Genomic DNA, 22,147 nt, shown 5'->3' with positions numbered 1-22,147 from the left:
GCCCCCTAGAGGCGTCTGGACGAGTTGACTGTCAAGGCTCCTTCCTGAATCTACCAAGTTCCCAGGGAGCTCTTGGGAAAAGCCAGCTGCAAATAAAGGTCCTGAAAGGAGTCGGGAAAGCCAGTGTTCAAAAACAAGACGCGTGTAAATGTCAGTGTAGTTTCGGGAGGTCAGTGCGGCCTGATGTGAAAACAGGCTCTCAAAAGCATGTTGTGCTTTGACGCCTTGAGTCAGACATTTTGAAACCTAAGCAGTTAAATCCTTTGGCAGGGATTTAGCCTGGGAGTGTTTACACATTTCTAACCACAGTTTTCAGTATTGGGAGTATGCTGGGGGTGAGGTTCTCCTAAGGGAAGAACTCCATTCATTAACATCTAGAATGATAGGATGGAGAGGTCTCAAATGGAGGCTCTAAACACACATCTTATATACTGGTACTTTAAAAATGTCTGTCTATGTTGGGGCTGGAGACATGACTCAGCACTTAAAACACACCCAGCTCTTGCAGAGGACTCAAGTCTGGTTTCCAGCATCTTTGTCAGAATGTTCACAAATACCCATAACGCCAGCTCTGGGGGGGACACATTCTGACCCCAATCGGGACCCACACTCACATGCACGTACCCCCTACGCAAAATTAAATATGAGAAATCTTTGCAAATGTATATTGTTAAAGGAAGGTTAAAGACTGCGAAGGGTCAAGGTCTGAGTACAAAAAATGTTCCTTGCGATCACCTGTAAACCAGGGTAAAGGGTAAGATAGTGGGAGAAGAGATAAGGTTTGGGTAGACCGCAGGTCTTATTGCGGGCACACTATGATAACAGGATTGAGATAACGTTTAAAATCACTACTGATTTAATTGCCGGTACCTAGACCCTTGTCTCGGTTAATTTTAAACTTTATGGTATGGCCTTGCTAACTGTAATCTGAGTGGCTTGCTTGCTCGGCCTGCCCAGCAACACAAATTGTATAAAAAAGGACAATGCTCTCTACCCAGTGAGCGCCCTCTCCTGAGAAGAGTGTTGCCTGACCTTAAAACTTCCCAGACTCTCCACTGTTGTGGGGAATCAGTCTGTTTTTTTTTTTTTTTTTTGAGGTGAATTGTCTGTGATCTCCTCTGCACATAACATTTGTGCTTTCATGGTGCGTGTGTGCGTTTATGAAAGCGTTTCCAGGATATATTCATATCAACGACGTCGTGATGGAACACTTCTAGCATTAGTTTTCTTCTTTCACGTTTTCCAGAATGGGTGCCTGTTTTGCAAATGTGAGCCTGTGTTATTCATGGAATAAAGAACACAGACAGGCAGTCACATGATTTTCCCTTCATTACACAAACCAGAGTTCTTTTACCCCAGTGAGACACATGGAGGCTCCAGACATTTTAAACCTGACTCCATGAAACCGGGTCACATTTTATCACCGCGGCCCCTCACCTCTCGCCTTACCCAGAAGTGTTTTCCCCTGGGAAAATGGGGCTAGGGCTTTGGTGGTATTTCTGCTCCACCTCCAATGTGGTAGAAAATTGCCTTTTCTCCTCTTCACCTTGGGCTTTTTTTTTTCCCCAACACAAACACATTCTTAGGGTCACGATTAATGTATTTTAATGGGCTACACATTCCAAAAATCAATGGAAGAATTTACATTAAAAATAGAACACAATTAGATTGATTTGGGTGACCTATTTTTAATCAGTCCCATTATTTATGGGTCTGAGAACTCTCATGACATCTTTCTCTGGGTCATGCAAAGGTCAGTCCTACTGGCATTATATGTGAATAGTTTCAAAACAGGAGGCATGAGATTAATTGACAACTTTCTAAACACCCCCTTCCTTTTTTTATTTTCCAAGATCATGTTTTACTCTGTAGTTTATACATTTATTTATTTTTATTTATATAAGTACACTATAGCTGTATTCAGACACCCCAGAAGAAGGCATCAGACCCCATCACAGATGGTTGTGAGCCACCATGTGGTTGCTGGGTATTGAATTCAGGACCTCTGGAAGAGCAGTCAGTGCCATTAACCGCTGAGCCATCTCTCCAGTCCCCAGTTTACACATATTTTTTAAGTACCTCACGAAACTATCTACTGTAAGAATGTTCTAGGTTCGCCCTGGGGCCTCTTTTCTTGGTCTAGCACTCCAATGAAGTTCTTTCCCCCTCTCACTCCTGTTGATATAATAAGGCATTCTGATCGAAGCAACTTGAAAGGAAAGGGCTCATTTGAGCCTACAACTTCTGATAACAGTGTATCATGGAGGGAAGCCAGGACGGGATCTCAAGGAAGATCCTGGAGCTGAAAGCACTGAGGAATGCTGAGTCCTCCCCCAAGACCCTGGGTCCTGACTGGACTCAGGCTACCTGACTTTGTGGCAAGCACCTTTACCTGCAGAGCTGTCTTGCGGGGCTGGGGTTTTATGGACCCTGTATCAGTTGCTTTTCCATTTCCTTGATAACATACCCTGGTAGAAAGAACTTAAAAAAAGAGAGGGTTTATTTTGGCTTACTGTTCCAGATTCAGAGGGATCGAGTCCTTCAAAGCAGGGAAACGTGATAGCAGTCAGGGAAAACATGGTGGCAGGAGCAGGAAGGAGGAAGAGAACAGGATAGTAGGCTACAGAAACTCACTCTGTAGACCAGGCTGGCCTCAAACTCAGAAATTCGCCTGCCTCTGCCTCCCAGAGTGCTGGGATTACAGGCGTGCGCCACCATCACCTGGCCATGAATGGATTCCTAAGAATACTTTAAGTGTTAAATAAATCTTGGTAAAACTAGACCAGCCATAAGTTCCTATCCAATGTCACCCTGAGCTCTAGGTTAACTGCTGGACCATTTAACTGTTATCTTGACAGCTTTTTGTACACGTCGCAGTTGCGGCTTGTTTGTTTGTTCATTCATTTGTTTACCCTTAAAACCTGAAATCAACTGGAGATTGGGGCTGCTTCCCACTAATCTGCTTGGGACAATCCCTCCTGCAATTAAAGAAGACTCTATTTTCTTTATTCAGGCCTCTCTGGAGTCTGTCTCTTCAGGTACCCCGTATCAAGGCATCCAAAGCTGTGGTCATTTGTATAGGAATGGCCTTCATAGACCTATGTATTTGAATGCTTGGGTCTCAGGGAGTGGCGCTATTAGAAGTTGTAGCCTTATTAGAGTAGGTGTGGCTTTGTTGTAGGAAGTGTGTCACTAGGGCTGGGCTTCAAGGTCTCAGATGCCCAAGCCAGGCTCAGTGTGTAATTTTCTCTCCCTGCGGCCTGCAGATCCAGATGTAGAACTCTCAGTTCCTTCTCCAGTACCATGTCTGCCTGCACACTGCCATATTTCCTGTCACGACAATCGTGAACTAATTATCTCAAACTGTAAGCCATCTTCAGTATACGTTGCTATGGTCATGGTGTTTCTTCATAGCAATAGAAACCCTAAGACAGAAGTCTACTCCTAGTAATCTACTTCCTCCACCAAGGCCCCACCTCCTAAAGGATCTATAACCTCCCCTAACAGCACTACCAGCTACCAGCTAGGGACCAAGTGGTCAAAACTGTGAGCCTATGGGAGGCATTTGTCATTCAAATGTCCACAAACCACAACTCAGTGTTAAATCAGAATCTTGGCTTTGAGTAAAAAAAAAAAAAAAAAAAAAAAAAAAAAAAAATGGGGGTCAGCCAGTAAGAGGCAGAGTGGGTATTTATTATGAGAGAAATTTCAGATGTTGATTTTGAGCACAAGGGTTGAGAGGGTGAGAGCAAGAGCTTGAGAAAGAGAACCAGAGACAGAGAGACAGACACACAGAGAGAGAAACAGACAGACAAGAGACAGAGAAGGAGAGGGAGAGAGAGGGAGAAACAGACAGAGAGACAGACAGACAGACAAGAGACAGAGAAGGAGAGGGAGAGAGAGAGGGAGAAACAGACAGAGAGACAGACAGACAAGAGACAGAGAAGGAGAGGGAGAGAGTAAGTGAGTGAGAGAGAGAGAGAGAGAGAGAGAGAGAGAGAGAGAGAGAGAGAGAACTGGAATATTGGAGCCGTTTAAAACCTCCAAGCCCACCCCTAGTGACACACCTCCTAATCCTTCCCGAATAATCTCATCAGCTGAGGACCAAGTATTCAAACATCTGAGCCTATAGGGGCCCTTCTCATTCTTAAATGGAAAAACTGGATGAATTTCTATGAAAACAATAAGAGACTCTCTTTGTGTGGCTGCTCTGCAGTGTGTTGATGTGACCCCTAATGTTACAAACACCTGTGACCAACGACTCAGAATGAAATTTTCTCTTCTGCTGGGAGTGTACCTTACAGTTATTAAACAAATAATGAGAATTATGCAAAGTGGATTTTCTTTTCCTTATGACATGCGATGGCAGAAGAGGTGACCTTAGTCTGGACCAGTGTTTCTCTGCTCAGCGGCTGCATTGGGAGGGTGAGGGGTGGGGAAGGTGCAGGGAGGAAAGGGGGGAGGGGAAAAGGGAGGATAGGAAAAGGTGGGAGAAGGGGAAGTAGGGGGGGAGTAGGGGGAGGGGGAAGGAGGGAAAGGGAAGGTGGGTGAGGAAGGAAGTTGGGGAAGTAGAGAGAGGAGGATGGAGGAGGGGGAGGGAGAAGGTAGGTGAGGAGGGAAGTGGGGGGGAGGTGGGGGGAGGGAAGGTGGATGGCTAGGGAGATGGTGAGAGTCAGGCAACTCAGCATTTGTCAGAGTTGGAATCCCACTCTCCCTCCTTCCAGTTTTCTAGGTTAGATCATCTAGTACTTTCTGCTTCCTGTTGCTTCTGCAGCTTCAGCTCAAACATTTACAAGGTTTGGCTTTGACTCTATTCTCACTTGTGTTAATGCTTTGTTGTTATCTGACTTAACTTAACTGCCTGTTTGGTTATTTCCTTTTCGCTGAATGGAGATGCAAATGTTTTAGACTAGGTTTGCCCTCCCAGCCTACTGCATTGTGCAGCAAGTTTAAGCAGGATTCTGGTCTGTATGCCTGGGCTCAAGGTCCCCAACCGCTTTCATATGGACTTTGGAAGAAAATTCCATGTGCAAATTATGATGTCCACTCTGAGCAATCCTCAGGGTATCTGTGAGTCTCTTGATGCTCATATTGTATGTTTTGTCTTGGATAATAAGATGGGCTTGGCTGATGGCTCCAAAGGCAATTTACTTCCATTTAGTAATAACAGTAACATGCCCATTGAGCAGAATGTGCTGAGCGCTTTGGATCTATTGACCTTTCCATTGTCCCAATAAAGGAGGGAGATGGCTTGTGTTGAGATCCCAATTCTGCAATCAGTAACCAAGGCTACTCTGGGCAATGTGTCTGAGCCTCGGTGATGCCATTCATAAAATGGGAATACTATCATTTTTTGTAGAGTGCTGGAGATCACCCCAGCGGGATAGTGCTTGGTACCAGCAAGCTGGTTCCTAAGGGAATGTGGATTCCTTAACCCTCCAGGCATGGGGCGTGAGAACCGGCACCAGGGAGGGGCTGATTACCCAACCATACTGCAATGGTTGTCTTGTGATGGACAGGCATGTGTCAAGCCGGTATGCTGGGGGGAAGAGAGGTGGCTGCAGCTACCTTTTAAACTTCCTGTCTGAAATACATTCTTCCCTGAGGTCTGAAAGAGCTACTGACTTATTTCAGAGAATAACTCTTGAATCTACCTTTACAGTTTCCAAAAAAAGCAAATGGGAACCGAAAAAGTGTTAATGCAAATTCCAGGGCAGCGATTTTTAAATGCCTGTAGCATGGGGCCCCAGCGAAATTACTTTCCCGCTCTGCTTTTTGGAGAACAGAACACTTGCATTTCCAGTGCCTGCTTTCTGCGTCCTTTCTCGGCTATTACTGCACACCTACTGCCTTGCTCACGCAGCCCTAATGGACCACTTTGCCCCAGAGGGGTCTGACTACATCACACTTCTTTGCCACAACCTTGAAATGACCAGGACGGGGTACGATTCTTGAATGTTGCGGCTCACCTTTTTACTGGAGTGCGAGGCTCTTACGAATGTCTCAGACAGCTTTGAGAATCAGGGTGAGGAAATTTCCACATCACCCCTTAGGTTGCGCTCTCATGAGCAGCTTATAACAGAGGCGCAGTTCTGATTTAAGAGAGGGGTGGGGTGGGGTGGGGAGTGTTATATATTTGTTCTGATGTTTCTCAGCCTTTGATTGAATGCACAGCGTAGGGAGGGGAGCCCATCTAACGAGGTCACAGAGAGTGCAGCTGTGAAATCAGCATCTGGATGCTCAGGGTCAACTATTCATCCTGTTGCTACAGAGAGCAGGTAGCAGGAGACTTTGTTCCATCATTCATGATAGAAAATAGAGCTGATACAGCTTCAGAGGTGAGCCCATGGCTTCGCCAGACCACGAGAGGCCTCAGCACTACACACCCGCATGAGTCTTATCTACAATTCTACCATCCTGGAAATGAGAAGGGTGGGGTCGGAACTGTGTTACTGCTACAGCCCCACACAGCCCTTGGAACTTAAGACCTCGGACCATAGGAATAAGCAGTCCTCCTTCCCCTCTTTGCTGAAGGGGACAGAGCAATGGACAGTGTCACAGCTGAAAGGGCTCTGTCAGGAACAGTATCATGAATGTCTTTGTCATCCTTATTCTTGCAGAAGATCAGAGAAAACATCTCTGAAAACTCAGGAAGCAGACATTGCCCCGCAGAAGTCTGCACCTGCTTGGGAGAGCCCTTCTCACTTGGGCATGAGAATACCCTCTCTCTTAGCTTTACATGTAAACATGGTGGCCCGTTGTATGCTGTGTGAGAATGTGCTGTCATCTTGGGCTGATTTCCCTGGGAAGAGTGAGTCTCTGAGATAGAATTTAATAAAAGCTGTTTATTTGGGGGTTCGGAGTGGGGTTGGGGAGGAATGGATGACAATGGCACTGGGCTGCTGCTGACACAGCACCAGGCCACCAGGGGGCTCTAGAGGTAGGAGAGCTGCCTCACAGTTGGCTTTAGACCAAGATAGCCCGTTTCTGGACACCCGCGTGGACCAGACTTCTGGTTCCAACCATCTCAGGGGAGAAAATGTAAGACCCCCCAAAACCGAGGGCGCCCCACGCCTCAGAAGGCGACACCCAAATCACTCTCCGAGAAACAGTCTCGATGCAATAACATGAGGATTTCTTTATTCCAGAATTCTGGGTTCCACAACCGTACACCATGCAGGGGTAGATGATGGTGGACCCTGAATGCCGAATTGCGACAGCTTTTATAAGTTTACAACAAAGCCGGCAAACCATAAACCAATCATTTCTTAGCATGGAGAGGCTGCGAAATGCGAGCCAATCTATTTTTACCACTCCATAGTTTTTAGGCCAATCAGTTTAAATTATTGGAGCCCGCGCTCAGTGGACCAATTAGTTTCCTATTTTCTTGGAGTCTATAGCTGCGTGAACTCCTGCATAGGGGTAATGGCATAAGCAGTTTACAGAAGCAAGATAAGCTTAGCTCATTTTTAGTTACCTTGGGCGGCCAGGATCACCTATTCAAGGCCTTTTTGCCTAGCTCTGAACAAAGGGCGGGCTCTGAAATGTGACCTTTTACCTAGTTTCTAACAAAGAGTGCAAAGAGCAGGCTCTGGAATATGAAGTGTTTGGGGCTCCTTAGAAGGCTGGAGTTAGGCTGTATTTTCTATTCTTTCAGTACCACCTTGGGCCAGGGGATCTCTTCAGTGGAAACAACCCCCAATGGGGCTGTATGACTGATGGCGTCATTGTCCCCTCAGCAGCCAGGGATGCTTTCCACACTCCAGGGCTTCTCACCAGGCAGATACTTTAAAGGACCACGGGCATGTTTCAACCTTTAACACGTTTATATTTCTAGATTTAACTATATGAATATGTGTGTCTCTGTGTGGGTATACACACTCAGCTGCCTATGGAGGCCAGAGGTGTGGGATCCCCTGGAACTGGAGTTACAAGTACTGGGAGAGCCCAATGTGGGTGCTGGGGAGCCTCTTCAAGAGAAGTGCCTCTTAACTACTGACCCATCTCTCTAGCCCCAGTAACTTTTAAAATTGAAATAAAAATGGATTCAGTACAGCCTAGATTGATTTAGTCTTCATACGGGCATAAAACTATCATTTTTGCATCTATTCCCCCCTTTTTACACTCTTTACACCAGGAAAGCTGGCTTGCACCATGGGAGGAGAAAATAGAAGACAAAGAGGGATCCGTGAAGGCAAAAATAATGATGTGAGTCATAGTGTGGCCTCCTGGAGTCTTTCATCAAAGGATAGATAGCACTATTCAGAGCTGCTGAGTTACATGGTTGCTTCCGGCATACAGTTATTCTAGTCTATTAAAAAGATTCCTCTCTTTCTTCCTGTCTTACTAGAACTTTGATCTAGTCAGCTGCCTGCCAGCAGCTGTGCATTTGTCAGTATGTCTGTTCTGTGTGTCTGTGTGTCTAGTATTAAGAATTAGTATCCTTAGCTTTCCTTTCCAGTGCTAACCAGCCCTGCAATATCCTACTTTGCCTTTTTCTGCCTTGGGGTTTTATTCTCATTAATCACCAAATGAAATACCGAAAAGAACACAGTTGGTTTGGTATGAGCTCCTGTGTCTCCTTGTAAGCACAGCTTCTGTTCCTGCAACATAAAGACATTCTTGTGAATCAGCACTGACAGGCAAGCAGGCAGACAAACATGTAAAAAACAAGAATGGGCAATTCACAAAAGAATCAAGGAACATGAAGGCGTTTGTGTAGTAGTTATCGGATCAGGAGTTCAAGGTCTTCCTCTGCTACATAGCAAGTTCACTGGCTGGCCCAGAACACATACATGCCTTAAGAGACACACACATGTGCAAAAGCTCCTTCGCTGCTATTCAACTCCGAAGTGTCACAAAGCAAACCCCATGTTAGAAGCATGCTATCACACTAGAGAAATATGTTCTGCTACTAGGAGTGGGAGAAGGTGCACGTATCTCCAGGATGGACACCTGATGGCCAGTGATGCCTCACTGACTACGGGGTGCTGCTCTGAGCAATGCCACTGTTTACGCCAAGAAAGTTGGCTCGCACCATGGGAGGGAGGGAGGGAGAGAGAGAGAAAGAGAGAGGGAGAGAGAGAGAGAGAGAGAGACAGAGACAGAGACAGAGAGAGAGAGAGATGGTAGGAAGACTTCCTGAGTCCTAAAGCTTAGAGGATCTCCTAAAGTGGGAAGGTTTCTCACAAGGGCAACACACAAGACCTAGAGAGAACCTGGTGCAACCCGTGGCTGAGCCTCTGCAGATGGGGAGAGGAGAATGAAAGAAAAGATGGAAAATCCTGCCAGGGGCCTGGAGCCAGAGAGGATCATGGGAACTATAAACTCTAGTGCAGAATTCACATTTTTGATACTTGAACAAACCCTGCTCTCTGTCAAGGAAGACCATGCCAAATGCCTGCAAGTTGTGGTGCCTTTCTGTAGGGAGAGACTGACGTGACCTTCCAACCACCCCCTCCCCTGAGGATGTGGGCCTAAAAGACAGCAGACCCTCTTGAATGTCAGTGAGCCCCTGCTGCCTCAGTCACAGGTTTCAAGGGAGGAGTGAGGGAATGTTGCTTGTGTTAATAGCATTTGGAAGGTACCTTTTGAGGAGACAATGATGTTCCTGGGGCCTGCAGCAGAGTGAGTGCTTTAGGCCTAGCTGTAGGGTTTGCACACTCATGCCAGGCCAGGGGAGAGGACAGGTGTTTTTAGGATATCCAATCTGTGCTGGATGAGAAAGGCAAAGGGAGGTCAAGACTGCAGACCTTGGAGTATGAGAGAGAGAGAAAAAAAATACTGTTAATCTTCAGGGTGTCTGTATAACCAACGGTCTTCCTTCCCTCAGAGTCAATGTTGAGTGTTTACAGCATAGCACAAGTGAATTTTAGGGCTGTTATCGGTATTATTTGGGGGTGAGGATGATGAGTTTGGGGGGACAGAAGACTGCCAGATTGATTCATTAAACATTTGGAGCCTGATTAGAGAAACGATGAAATAGCTAATAATTTATTTGACAGTCCAGAATATACAACCTTTTTGAGAAATCTCATTGGCTAAGGCTAGAGAGAAGGCTAACTGGTTAAGAGTACTGGCTTCTCTTCCAGAGGATCGAAAGTCTGATTTCAGCCTCTGTGTTGAATATTCACAACCCCATGTAGCTCCAGTTCTAGGAGCTCTGGTGCTCTCTTGTGGCCTCCATGGGCACTGCATTCAAGGGTACATAACCCACAGAGCACACACAATTAAAAATAAAACTATTGGCGTGGTAAAAGCAGACCATAAGGACTGTTCCAAAGCTGAAAATGCCTGAAAACTTCAACAGGTTTTCTTTACATGAGCTCAGTATAGCTCTCAAAAGACAGCACTGGTTCCTCAGTGGCCAAGGCCGCCATGTTGGAGCTGGAGGTTGACTTGAGGGAGAGTCATTCTCTGGATAGGGCACATAGACAGACATGTGTCTTAGAGGGGCTAATTTTCAAATGGTCAAAAGTTATGGTGTTTTAGTTATGGTGTTATAAGTATCATTTGCCCGTTAGAGCCACTCACTGATGGATTGTGGGAAGGCCTGATGGGGCAGAACAGGCAGAAACGGGCCTGAGCTCTTCAGGCAGGAACTCCTGTGGGCCTCTGCCTTTTGAACTTTGAACTCTGCAGGCATTAATGGTGGAGTTTAGTCAATGACAACACAAGCCTTATCAAGTCAGTAAGAGTTGGCTGACCCCCAGGAACATTGGTCTTAAGAGATTAATTCCCTATCTGAGTAGTGGTGCCCTGGCAAATAGAAAAACAGATATATCACGTTAACCAGTGCCAGCAAGCAGTGTCCTCCATGGTTTCTGCCTTCACATTCTGGTTTGAGCTCCTACTCTGACCTCTTTTTAGGATGGACCATGACCTGTAAGCTGAAACAAACCCTTTTCTTGCTAGTGGTCACAGTGTTTGTCACAACAATAAACAGCGAGCCAGAAGAACTTCCCTTACTGCGTCTGCCATATATCCATCTGTTTGCTTATGGCCAGCCCCTCCCCCACCCAACCCACCCCTGGAAAGACTGTCCCAGAAGCCTTTTCTCTCTGTGTGCCTTTCTGCTTTGAATGGTGTCTGGTGCAGGGGCAGAAACAGTGATTTTCTTCAATGGACAAATGAATGCAAAATAAATGCATTTCCACTACTATGCTATTTACTATACAGAAAAAACTGGAAATAGCTCATTTGCTCAAAAAGGGGGGGGTGTCCAGTTAAATATATTATGGGGTGTTCTAAAATAGGATTGTAAGTCTTGGAAATATATCTGACATTAAGATGCTCACGAAACATTAAAGTAGGACAGAGATGTAAAATATACAGTGTGAGTGGATATGTGGCCACGTGGCTCTTTCTTCTCCTGGGGCACACAGCGTGACTGTTGTACTTTTGCAGTTGAAGGTGTTATGGCATTATCTGTGTAAGTTTCTATTTCCTCCTTCCCACCCCACCCCACCCAGACAGGGTTTCTCTATGCCCTGGCTGTCCTGGAACTCATTCTGTAGACCAGGCTGGCCTCAAACTCACAAATCTGCCTGCTTCTGCTTCCCAAGTGCTGGGATTAAAGGCTTGCGCCACCACTGCCTGGCTATTTCCTTCTTTCAAAATGTTGTGGATGCAATTTTTTTTCCTCGTAAGTCTTAGCAACACCATCAATATGACCTTTTCTCATTAAGTCAAGAACTTATTTTTTTTTTATTGTATGACTTCTCTTTGACACGACACAATCACCTGCATCATTGCTCTTGAAATCTGGGGCTGTGATTAAGCCGAAGAAGAGTAGCTTCAATGTAAGCCCTACAACACCGCTGAGACAATAAGGATAGATACCAGAATGGCTAGTGGGAGGGTAGCGTATATAGTTCAGATACACTGGACAGAGAGGATCGTGTCCTTATCAGGATGGACTGGGGTGTCATGGTTTCATCACACTGCTTAGACCAGCTAAGCTCAAATTGTTTACTTTTTGAAATTTTCCATGTGGTAGTTCCTACCTCCAGCATGGGGTTAAAGGTGGAAGCTTTAGTGTATTTCCCAGTTCCCCTGCTCACCCTCTTTCTTCCCTCTCTCTCCCTCCTATTTCATTTTGTGAGGAAAGACCTTGCTATGTAGTCAGACTGGTCCTGAACTCACAAGCTTCCTACCTCAGTCTCTGCAGTCCTGGGGGTCCTAGGGCTTGGTCCTTTTCTTTGCATATCATTTGCATATCTTTTAAATGTACTAATAAAGGGTGTGCAGAGACTGAAGGAAAGGCCATCCAGTGAGTGACTGGCCCAACTTGGGATCCATTCTATGGGCAGGCACCAAACCCTGACTCTATTACTGATGCTGCGTTGTGCTTGCAGACAGGAGCCTAGCATGGCTGTCCTCTGAGAGGCTCTACCAGCAGCTGACTAAGATAGATGCAAATACTCAGAGCCAACCATTGGATGGAGGTTGGGGACCCCTGTGGAAGAGTTAGGGGAAGGATTGAAGATGCTGAAGATGTAACCCCATAGGAAGAACAAGTGTCAACTAACCTGGACCCCTGGAGCTCACATAGACTAAGCCACCAACCAAACAGCATAAATACATGGGCTAATTCACAGCCCCCGGCACATATGTAGCAGAGGACAGCCTTATCTGACCTCAGTGGGAGAGGATGCACCTAATCCTGTAGAGACTGCATGCCCCAGGGAGGGGGGATGCTGGGCGTGGTGGTGAGGTGGGGGTGTGTGGGGCACCCTCTCAGAGATGAATGGGGTGTATGGGGTGATGAACTCTGAGAGGGGGACCAGGAAGGGGAGTAACATTTGAACATAAATAAATAAGATATAATAATAAAAATGAAAACAAAAGGAGAAATTTTAAAAAACCAATAGAGAATTTTTAAAAAGATTTTTACCAGTTTTTTTTTTTAAAGAAAAGGTGTTGAAGGGTAAATGACATCTTTAAGATTTTTCTAACAAAAGCAGCTAAAACAAAAAAGAAAACTAGTAGAGAGTGGACTCTATAGTAGCTCTACAGCCCCATCCCCGGGCAATGCAAATAAATGGAGTAAATTTCCATTTGGCACATGCTGTACAAAGCAGGGGTCACCTATAGTGAGGTCTCCCTGGTGTGTACCATAGGCTGAGCTCGTGGTCTCAGTGCACTGTCTGCAGATTAGACTCACCTGGAAGACAGGTAACGATGCCTGGATGGCTCAGCTACATTCACATGTGCTACAGGGTGGTATATCAATCAGGGCTCTATGAGAAATCAATAGTCTATCTATCACTCCTATCCATCTATCTATCTATCTATCTATCTATCTATCTATCTATCTATCTATCTATCTATCTATTGTCTATTCATCTGTCTGTCAGCCTATTTTCTGCCTATCTATTTGAGGAGAATTCATCAGAGTGATTGTGATGTGTTTATACAGAGCATCTGCAAGATTTAGACTCTGGGTTCTCGAGTGCAGTCTAGAAGTCCCAAAGCCTCAGATCTGGGGAAGCCAATAGTGGGATTCTCTCAGTTCAGATTAGAGGCTTATGGACCAGAGGGTGGTTAGTAAAAGTCCTGAAGTCAAATCTAGATAGCTTGGACTTCTGGTCCCAGAGCAAAAAGAGAAGGGTATTCCTACACACACACACACACACACACACACACACACACACACACACACACACAGAGAGAGAGAGAGAGAGAGAGAGAGAGAGAGTGAGAGAGAGAGAGAGAGAGAGAGAGACCCTTTGGAAAGGAACACCTCACAGATGCAGAGCAAGGAGTAATGCTTGATCAGTTTTCTAAATATTCCTATTTTTCCTTTCACAGTGATTTATTTTTATGTATATGAGTGTTTTATCTCATATGTCTGCAGCATGCAGTGCTCACAGAGGCCAGCAGCAGAGGGCATCGGTTATACATGGCTGTGAGCTGCCACGTGTGTGCCTTGTCTCAAAGCCCAGGCCCTCTGGAAGAGTGACAAGTGCTTGTAACCACTGAGACCACCAGCTTGTCTAGTTCTTCTTTAAATTCATCCCATCGGTGCTGGAAATTAACCATCCCAAGTGGCCTGGGCTTTTAAAAACTGATTTTAAAATTTTAATTATGTGTGCCTGCTTGGGGGCTGTGTGCACATAAGTGCAGGTGCTCTCGGAAGCTACATTCTAATCCTAATTGGGATCACCTGAGCTACAGTTATAGCTGGTTGTGAGCCTCTGGCTGTGGATGCTGAGAACTGATCTCTGGTCCTCTGCAAGAACAGAGCTTCCTCTCTAGCCCTCTGATCTGTGTGTCTTTTATCTTAAGCTCTCCAATGAATGCAATGTATAGTTTCAGTTTGAGAATCACAACATTGATTCACTTACTATTTCACAATGCAGAAAGCACACACCATCTTCAATGTATACCCATGGTATATGGGTACAGGGACTGATGTCAAGCGACTTGCCCCAGGGTCAGTTACACAGATAGACTGTAATGAACCTTAACAGAGCGCAGGCAGTCAGGCTTTGAGGCTGATCTGTCTGCTCCTACACTCTGCATGCAATGCCAGATGCCTGGGCTTAATGCTATTTATTATACCATTTGACTGAAATATGAACCCATAAAAGAGCATCATATATTCAAAAGTACTTTATAGCAGACAAGGAACTATTTAAAGATGATAAATTTTATTTCTAGTTTTACTACACCCCATTTGCATCTAGTCTACTGAAGGAAGAAATTTGAGACTTCATCAATTTTATATGTTCATTTAAAAAATGAATCAGGCCTTCGATTCTGGTCTCCTCCTCCTCTTCCTCTTCCTTTTCTTCCTCTTCTTCTTTCCCTCGTCTTCATCCTTATTCACGTAGCACAGGCTAGACTCAAACTTGCTATGTTGGCAAGGATGACCTTGAACTTCTGAGCTTCTCTTGCCTCCACTTCTGGAGTCCTGGGATAATAGATGTCCACTCCCATGTCTAGTTGATATGGGACTGGAGATCAAATCAAGGACCTCATGCATGCTAAACAATCATGAGTCCTATCTCTAGTCCCAATTCTGTTATTTTCCCAAGGGATTATTATAATCATTAATACTAATTATATTAATTTGAAATAAAATTGCCCCTGTCAGAAAGTTAAGGGAAGGAATTTGGATAAAAATAACATCCCGTGATTTGAACCAATGTCTAAGCGTGTCATCAAGGTGCAGGTTTTCTATACTACAGCAGAGTTTCTTTGCTGGATTGGGTAATATTTGTTAATTATAACATGCATGCTAAGCCTCCCCTCTGTGCCTGTCCTGGGAATACCAGATTGTCCAAGACTTTTCAGGCTTACTAGGAGTTACTTGTGAGGAGCCTTGTGCATAATGCTGTAGTTACCATCCTAGTGATCCATGACCCAGAGAAGTAGAGGATGAGATGGGACAGGAACCATCTTAGAAGGGTCTTTAAAACAACAAGTGCTTGAGATGGACCCTTGTACAACCTGATAAGGGTTAGCCAGGCTAATAAAGTGGAGGAGAAAAATGCCAAGGTGAGTGAGCCAGCAAGCAATTCATAAAATAAGAAGACAGAGATGATGAAAGAACAATCTGCTATGAGGATCAGGTGGATGGACAACTGGTCAACCACAGAGGCTAAAGAGATTCTGTAAAGTGATTTGGAATTGAGTTTGTTGATACAGCCTGACAAAAAGTTCTCCCAATCTTTGGTTCCATGCAGTGAGCTCACCTGGACATGAAAACCACCATCCCTATTCTTGTTATACTACAGTCTCACTGGGACATCCTATCCTCCCCATCTTTGCAAGATTCTGTTCTGTAAAGAAGTCACTTTTGTTATTATTAAACACTTAAAACCAGAAAACAATACAGAGGTAGAGAGAATACAGCATGGGAGCTCAGTGCTGGATCTGAGTTCTGAATTTGCTCCATGCCCAGGGGCTGAGTATTCCTCATTTGCTTTTTGTGATCAAATGTGATGAAGGGACCTGAATGGGGTTCAGTCAGGTGTGGGCAGGTTTCCCAGTGAGTCAGGACCATTCCTACTGTGTCCACCACTTTGGGTCACCAGAGATTCTCTTAAAAAGACAATCTTCCACGGGATTGGAGAGGAAAAGAACAACAACAAAAAAAGTGTTGCAAAAACTCTCATCGTAACTTTAGGTGGCAGAGGACGAGGGCAATAGCTGGCCATTCAGAACAGCACGTGATGTTGCCGGAGAGATGACTGCTCAGTGGTTGCAAGTACTTTCTGATCATGCAAGAGTTCTTGGCTTCCAGAACCCACATGGTGGCTCCCGATTACCTCTAACTCCAGTTCCAGGGGATCCAGTGCTTCCTTGGCCTCCTGCGACACTGTATGTACACATGAGCATATATACACATATAATCATATATATACATAAAATGAAAATAAATGTTAGTATTTTTTTTTTAAAAGTATCTGAGAGGTGAGTGAGAGAATCAAAATTCAAGGGTATCCTTGGCTACAGAATGAGTTCAAGGACAGCCTGGGATCCTTGAGACCCTATCTTTTTTATTTTTTGGCCGGGGCTGCCTTTTGAAACACAATTTCACTGTGTAGCCCTTGATGTCCTGGAACTCACTTTGTAGACCAGATATGAGACCCTATCTTAATTTTTTTTTAATGGGCTTTCATTTCAACTGGTGATTTTTGTGTCAGTCACAGGGAAGAAAATAATTCAAACAGAGGCTATAGTCTGTCCCTTTAAAGAGCACATTTGGGCACCCAGTGCTAAGTGGTTCTTAGCCTACAGCTTCACAGGACTCAATAAATATTTGATATAAATTAATGGCCAATGAAAGAAGCATCCGTGCTAATCTATAATTACTGGAAGCAACCTCATATATTTTTCATGAAAGTGTCATTTCATTGCAATTTTTTTCCTCTAAAATTCAGTGTATTTAGAATTTAAATGGCTTTCAATAATTGCTTTCAGCTGCCCTCCGCAGTGAGGAGGCTTCCCTGACAGCATGGGTAGCTGAGAAGGGCAGGATTCGATTGTTGTTCCTTGCTTCTTCTGATTCTGCCTGACTTTCTGGCATGCATGATGCCATCAGAGAGAGCGAGAGTGAAGTACAGGATGCCCCACCGAGACACTCCAGTGCCTTGTCACCTCGAGCAGGGTCTCACAGTTCCGACACCTCAGCTGTGTGCCGGAGCTCGCAGCCACATCCCACATGCAGGCTGGCCTGAGAGCAGGTTCACAGCCCAGCAAAGAGGGACCCGCCTGGGCCCAGGATTTACAATGAAAGGGGTGCTCTGGGCCAGAACAGAGGTTTCTCGGGCTCCGAGTTCACATCATTAACAGAGCAGTCATTCAGGGAAAGAGCAACGAGGGGCGAACACGCAAGGACAACTGAAGTGGCGTCTGAAAGCACCACATGGCATCTTTGTGCTGGGGAAACTGACTCACACCTCCAAGTGAGGTCTTAAGGTATCAGGCAAACTGACCCTTTCTGGCAAGCTAGAACACAGACAAGTCCTTACTAGCAAGCCATAGAGTTATCACTTTCTAGTTTCAACTCTGTATTCTCATCCGTGACAGAAGGGTACCTCCCTCTTTAGCACTGCAAAGCAGTTATGCTAGACTTGGCAAGAGTTTTGATGAAAAAGAAGATAGAAAATGAAAAGTGGGAAGGAACTAGGAGAGAGGGAAGGAGAGGGAGAAGGAGGAAGAGGAGAAGAGGGAGGAGAGGAGAAGGCAGTGGGGGAGAGAATCATTGAGAACCCCCACTGTGTGCCTGTATTTCTAGACTGGGTCTCCTTATGTACATTTATGTACATTTTTTTTATTACTTGACCCTAGAAATAAATTCATTTGCAGACAAGAATCTTCTGATAAAGGTGGCTTTCAACCTTCAAATGGGGCAAGGAACATCAGACCTAGGATAGTAGAAACATGGGGGCGGGGGGAGCCGTTTGCTCAGTTTTCCATTATATTCTAGAGTGGCTACAGAAACAGCCCTGGTGGTAGGTATCTGAATAACTCAATCAACTTCCCGAAACATAAGTGGTTACTAGTATTGACATCTCAGGAACCATGGCAGATGCAGGGTCATCAGGCTGGTCACAACCCATCTCTAAAAGCATTGGGTACTGTACTGGCTAGTTTTGTGTGTCAACTTGACACAAGCTGGAGTTATCACAGAGAAAAGAGCTTCAGGTGAGGAAATGCCTCCATGAGACCCAGCTGTAAGGTATTTCTCAGTTGGTGATCAAGGGTAGGAGGGCCCATTGTGGGTAGTGCCATCCCTGGGCCAGTAGTCATGGGATCTATAATAAAGCAAGTTGAGCAAGCCAGGGGAAGCAAGCCAGTAAGCAGCACCCCTCTATGGCCTCTGCATCAGCTCCTGCTTCCTGACCTGCTTGAGTTCCAGTCCTGACTTCTTTTAGTGATGAACAGCAATGTGGAAATGTAAGCTGAATAAATCCTGTCCTCCCGAACTTGCTTCTTGGTCACGATGTTTGTGCAGGAATAGAAACCCCGACTAACACAAGTACCAGAGGGGAAAGTGTTTTTATACCCAAGTTCTAATCTTGGACAGGAACCAACTTTGTATAGAAAAAGTCTCAGGAAGACATTGAACATATATGAGCCCAAGTGATTTATTCCATCCCTGGGTTAGTGAAACCCAGGGATAAGATTTTTGGGTTAGGGACCAAAAACAAAACAAAACAAAACAAAACAAAACAAAACAAAAAAACTTAGAATATTCATGGATTCAGCTATAGGTCTATAGCTGCTCTGCTATAGCTGCTCTATAGCTGGGTCTGCTCTGTGCTTGAGTTACTGGCTTACTGGTTTGTTTTTTTTTTTGTAAGTATGATTTCTTGACAACATAACATAAATAACCACTTTGTCTGTATTCCCACCATATTTCTCATCTTTTCTCAGTTATAACAATTAATTAATTGTTCAATTAATCAGGGTCAATAGGTTAATTTCATAGTGGTGATGGTGAACTGCTGTCTTCTAAGCCTCATCATCAGACAGGATAGCGTGTGCTGTGCCTGCCCATAATGTTCCAAGCTTAGGCTGCTATGACGTCACCCTTCAGCAAGCCTTGAAGTCTGGCCACGCATAAGGGCTAATAAAATGGAGAAAGGATGTTTCCAGTGTCTCTTTCTGTCGCTTTTGTACGATATTACGAGATTGTAAACCAATTAAATCCTCAGAGAGAGGGAAACTGAAGAGGGAGTCACCATTTGCTGCTTGTGTAGGACTGTGTCAGTGTCCAACTGCTGTGTTCAATTTGTTCTATCCAATAAACAGCACAAACATGGCTTACTGCCACAGGACTCCTCCTCTTCTCATTGTGTGTGTGTGTGTGTGTGTGTGTGTGTGTGTATGTGGGAGGGTGTTGCACACGCACCACAGCACATATGTGGCCACAGGACAACTTTTGGGAGGTGATTCTCTCCTTTCACCTTGTTGAGGTGAGGTCTCTTGTTTCTGCTGTGCTGTGTACTGCAGGTGTGATGGTTTGTGTCTGCTCAGCCCAGGGTGTGGCCCACTGAAATAGGTGTGGCCTTGTTGGAGTAGGTGTGTCACTGTGGGTGTGAGCTTTAAGGCCCTTGTGCTATCTGCCTGAGAGCCAATATTCTGAGAGCAGCCTTAGATGAAGATGTAGAACTCTCAGCTCCTCCTGTACCATGCCTGCCTGGATGCTGTCATGTTTCTGCCTTGATGACAATGGACTAAACCTCTGAACCTGTAAACCAGTCCCAATTAAATGTTGTCCTTTGCCAGGCAGTGGTGGCGCACGCCTTTAATCCCAGCGCTTGGGAGGCAGAGGCAGGAGGATTTCTGAGTTTGAGGCTAGCCTGATCTACAGAGTGAGTTCTAGGACAGCCAGGGCTATACAGAGAAACCCTGTCTTGAAACAAACAAACAAACAAACAAAAAAATTGTTGTCCTTTATAAGACTTGCCTTGGTCATGGTGTCTGTTCACAGCAGTAAAACCCTAACTAAGACAGCAGGTAAGTTGGACCATGAGCTTCCAGGAGAGTCCTTGGTCCCATCTTGCTGTAGGAGAACCAGATGCGTGCCGCTTGCCCAATCCTGCTCTTTCACATGAACTCCGAGGAACAAACACGGGCTGTCAGGCTTGAGTTTCATTTCTCATCTCCATCTCGTCTTCTCTTCTTACTTAGTTATTATTTTGTTGTTGTTGTTTTTGAGACAGGGTTTCTCTGTATAGCCCTGGCTGTCATGGAACTCACTCTGTAGATCAGGCTGGCCTTGAACTCAGAAATCTACCTGCCTCTGCCTCCCAAGTGCTGGGATTAAAGGCGTGTGCCAGCCGGGCAGTGGTGGTGCACACCTGTAATCCCAGCACTCAGGCAGGTGGATTTCTGAGTTCAAGGCCAGCCTGGTCTACAGAGTGAGTTCCAGGACAGGAAGGGCTATATAGAGAAACCCTGTCTGGAAAAAACCAAATCCAAAAAACAAAAACAAACAAACAAACAAACAAACAAACAAACAGAAAGGTGTACGCCACCACGCCACCACCGGCCAGCTAGTTATTGTTTTCTGAGCACTAAATTTATTCCAGGTTTTGTTTTAGGTATTTAAAATACAAAGGAAAATACAATGAACCAATTCCTACTCCCAGTTAGCTTGATCTTGGTGTGAGACAGAAAATTAATGAACATATTAAAAACAGTAGCAACAAAACAAAACAAAAACAAAGAGCATCATAGGTTTTAGCGAATATAGTTGGACACTATCTTATTCTTTGGCCTATATATTAGTCTGCTTGTAATATGTCTATTTATGATTAAATACTCCCTCTCAAAAAGTGAAGTGTTTCATTTACTTTTGAAATTTCCACATATCCAGTATCATCTGATGGGTGCAGTAGCCTCCTGATTGTGCATCTGTGAGATGAAGGAAAAGAAGAAGGAGGTAAGAGGAAGGAGAGAAGGAAGGAAGGATGGAAGGGACAGAAGGAAAAGGGTAGGGGAGAGGAGTAAGAAGGAAGGAAGCGGTGGAAAGACAGGAAGGAAAGGAAGGGGGTTGAAAGCAGAAAGGAAGGAAGGAAGAAAACGGTGAAAGTAAGAGGGGAAGAGACGTCTTGCCACTAGCAGGGCCCTGTCAGCCTCTTCTTCTTCCTTTGTATCTAGAGCTAACAGAGGAATTTTCATGTTGCATTTATCAGCATTGGGAGTCCTAAAAGTGGTCTTCAGTGACAACACCCTTAAGGAGCGTACTGCACCTCAGGTAGAGGAGGGCACTGCACCGATATCATCTGGACTTCACAAGCGTCATGTAACTGGTGCTCCTACCTCAAGATGGGAGCTCGAGACCAAGGAATCGCCTGGATGTTTATGGTCCAACTTGCCTGCTGTATGCAGTGTGGCAGAAACAAGAGACCCCACTTCACCAAGATTCAGACCCCACACTGGCCCATAATTTTCCATTAATTTCATTATTCCTATTAAAAAAAAGAGTCTTGTGACCTGTCTTCAGGAGCTGGAAAAGCAGATGAGAGAGGCTGTTTTGAATGTAGACAGTGATCCTGAAATGCCTGGGTAAAAAGGGTTGCCTGGTGGCGGGGGTGGGGTGGGGGGGTGGGGATCCTGTGGCCTTTTAGAAGGTGTGACTTTAAGGAAACTCCCTAGGCCACTGGGGACATGCTCTCAAAAGGTTTCTCCCCTTCCTGTTTTATAGCTCCAGACATGTTAACATGCTCAGGTCTGTGCTTTTGCCACAGCGACTTTTGCTCCTCACCAGACTCCAAAGCGATGGGTCCAGTTGGCCTCAGCCTTGGCCTCCCCATTTGTGGGTTTATTTTGTTCTTCTTCAGAAGGAGACTGTAGAATCCCCCTTAACACAACTGACTCCATGGTAGTAGTACTAGTCAGGCCATAAATCTCAGTGCTTAGACAGTACCACCTGCCAAAACTAAAACAAAGACCTAATTTATCAATGTCATAGGTCTGGAGAAGTCTCTAAATGTACTAACCTTACTTTTTGGTCCTCTGCAGTTGTGATTCTAGTTAACCGTTCTTGTTAACTGAAGTATATCAACCCAGAATATGGTTTTTGTGTATAAAAACTTACAAGAGAGTAAAAGCTTACAGCGAGAAAGGCTCAGTGCTATATTAGGACCCCAAATATCCAGTGTAGGTGCTGGTTAGCTAATAA

The sequence above is a fragment of the Apodemus sylvaticus genome, chromosome 9, assembly GCF_947179515.1.
Source record: "Apodemus sylvaticus chromosome 9, mApoSyl1.1, whole genome shotgun sequence".
Taxonomy (NCBI): Eukaryota; Metazoa; Chordata; class Mammalia; order Rodentia; family Muridae; genus Apodemus; species Apodemus sylvaticus.
This window is presented reverse-complemented; position numbering follows the sequence as displayed.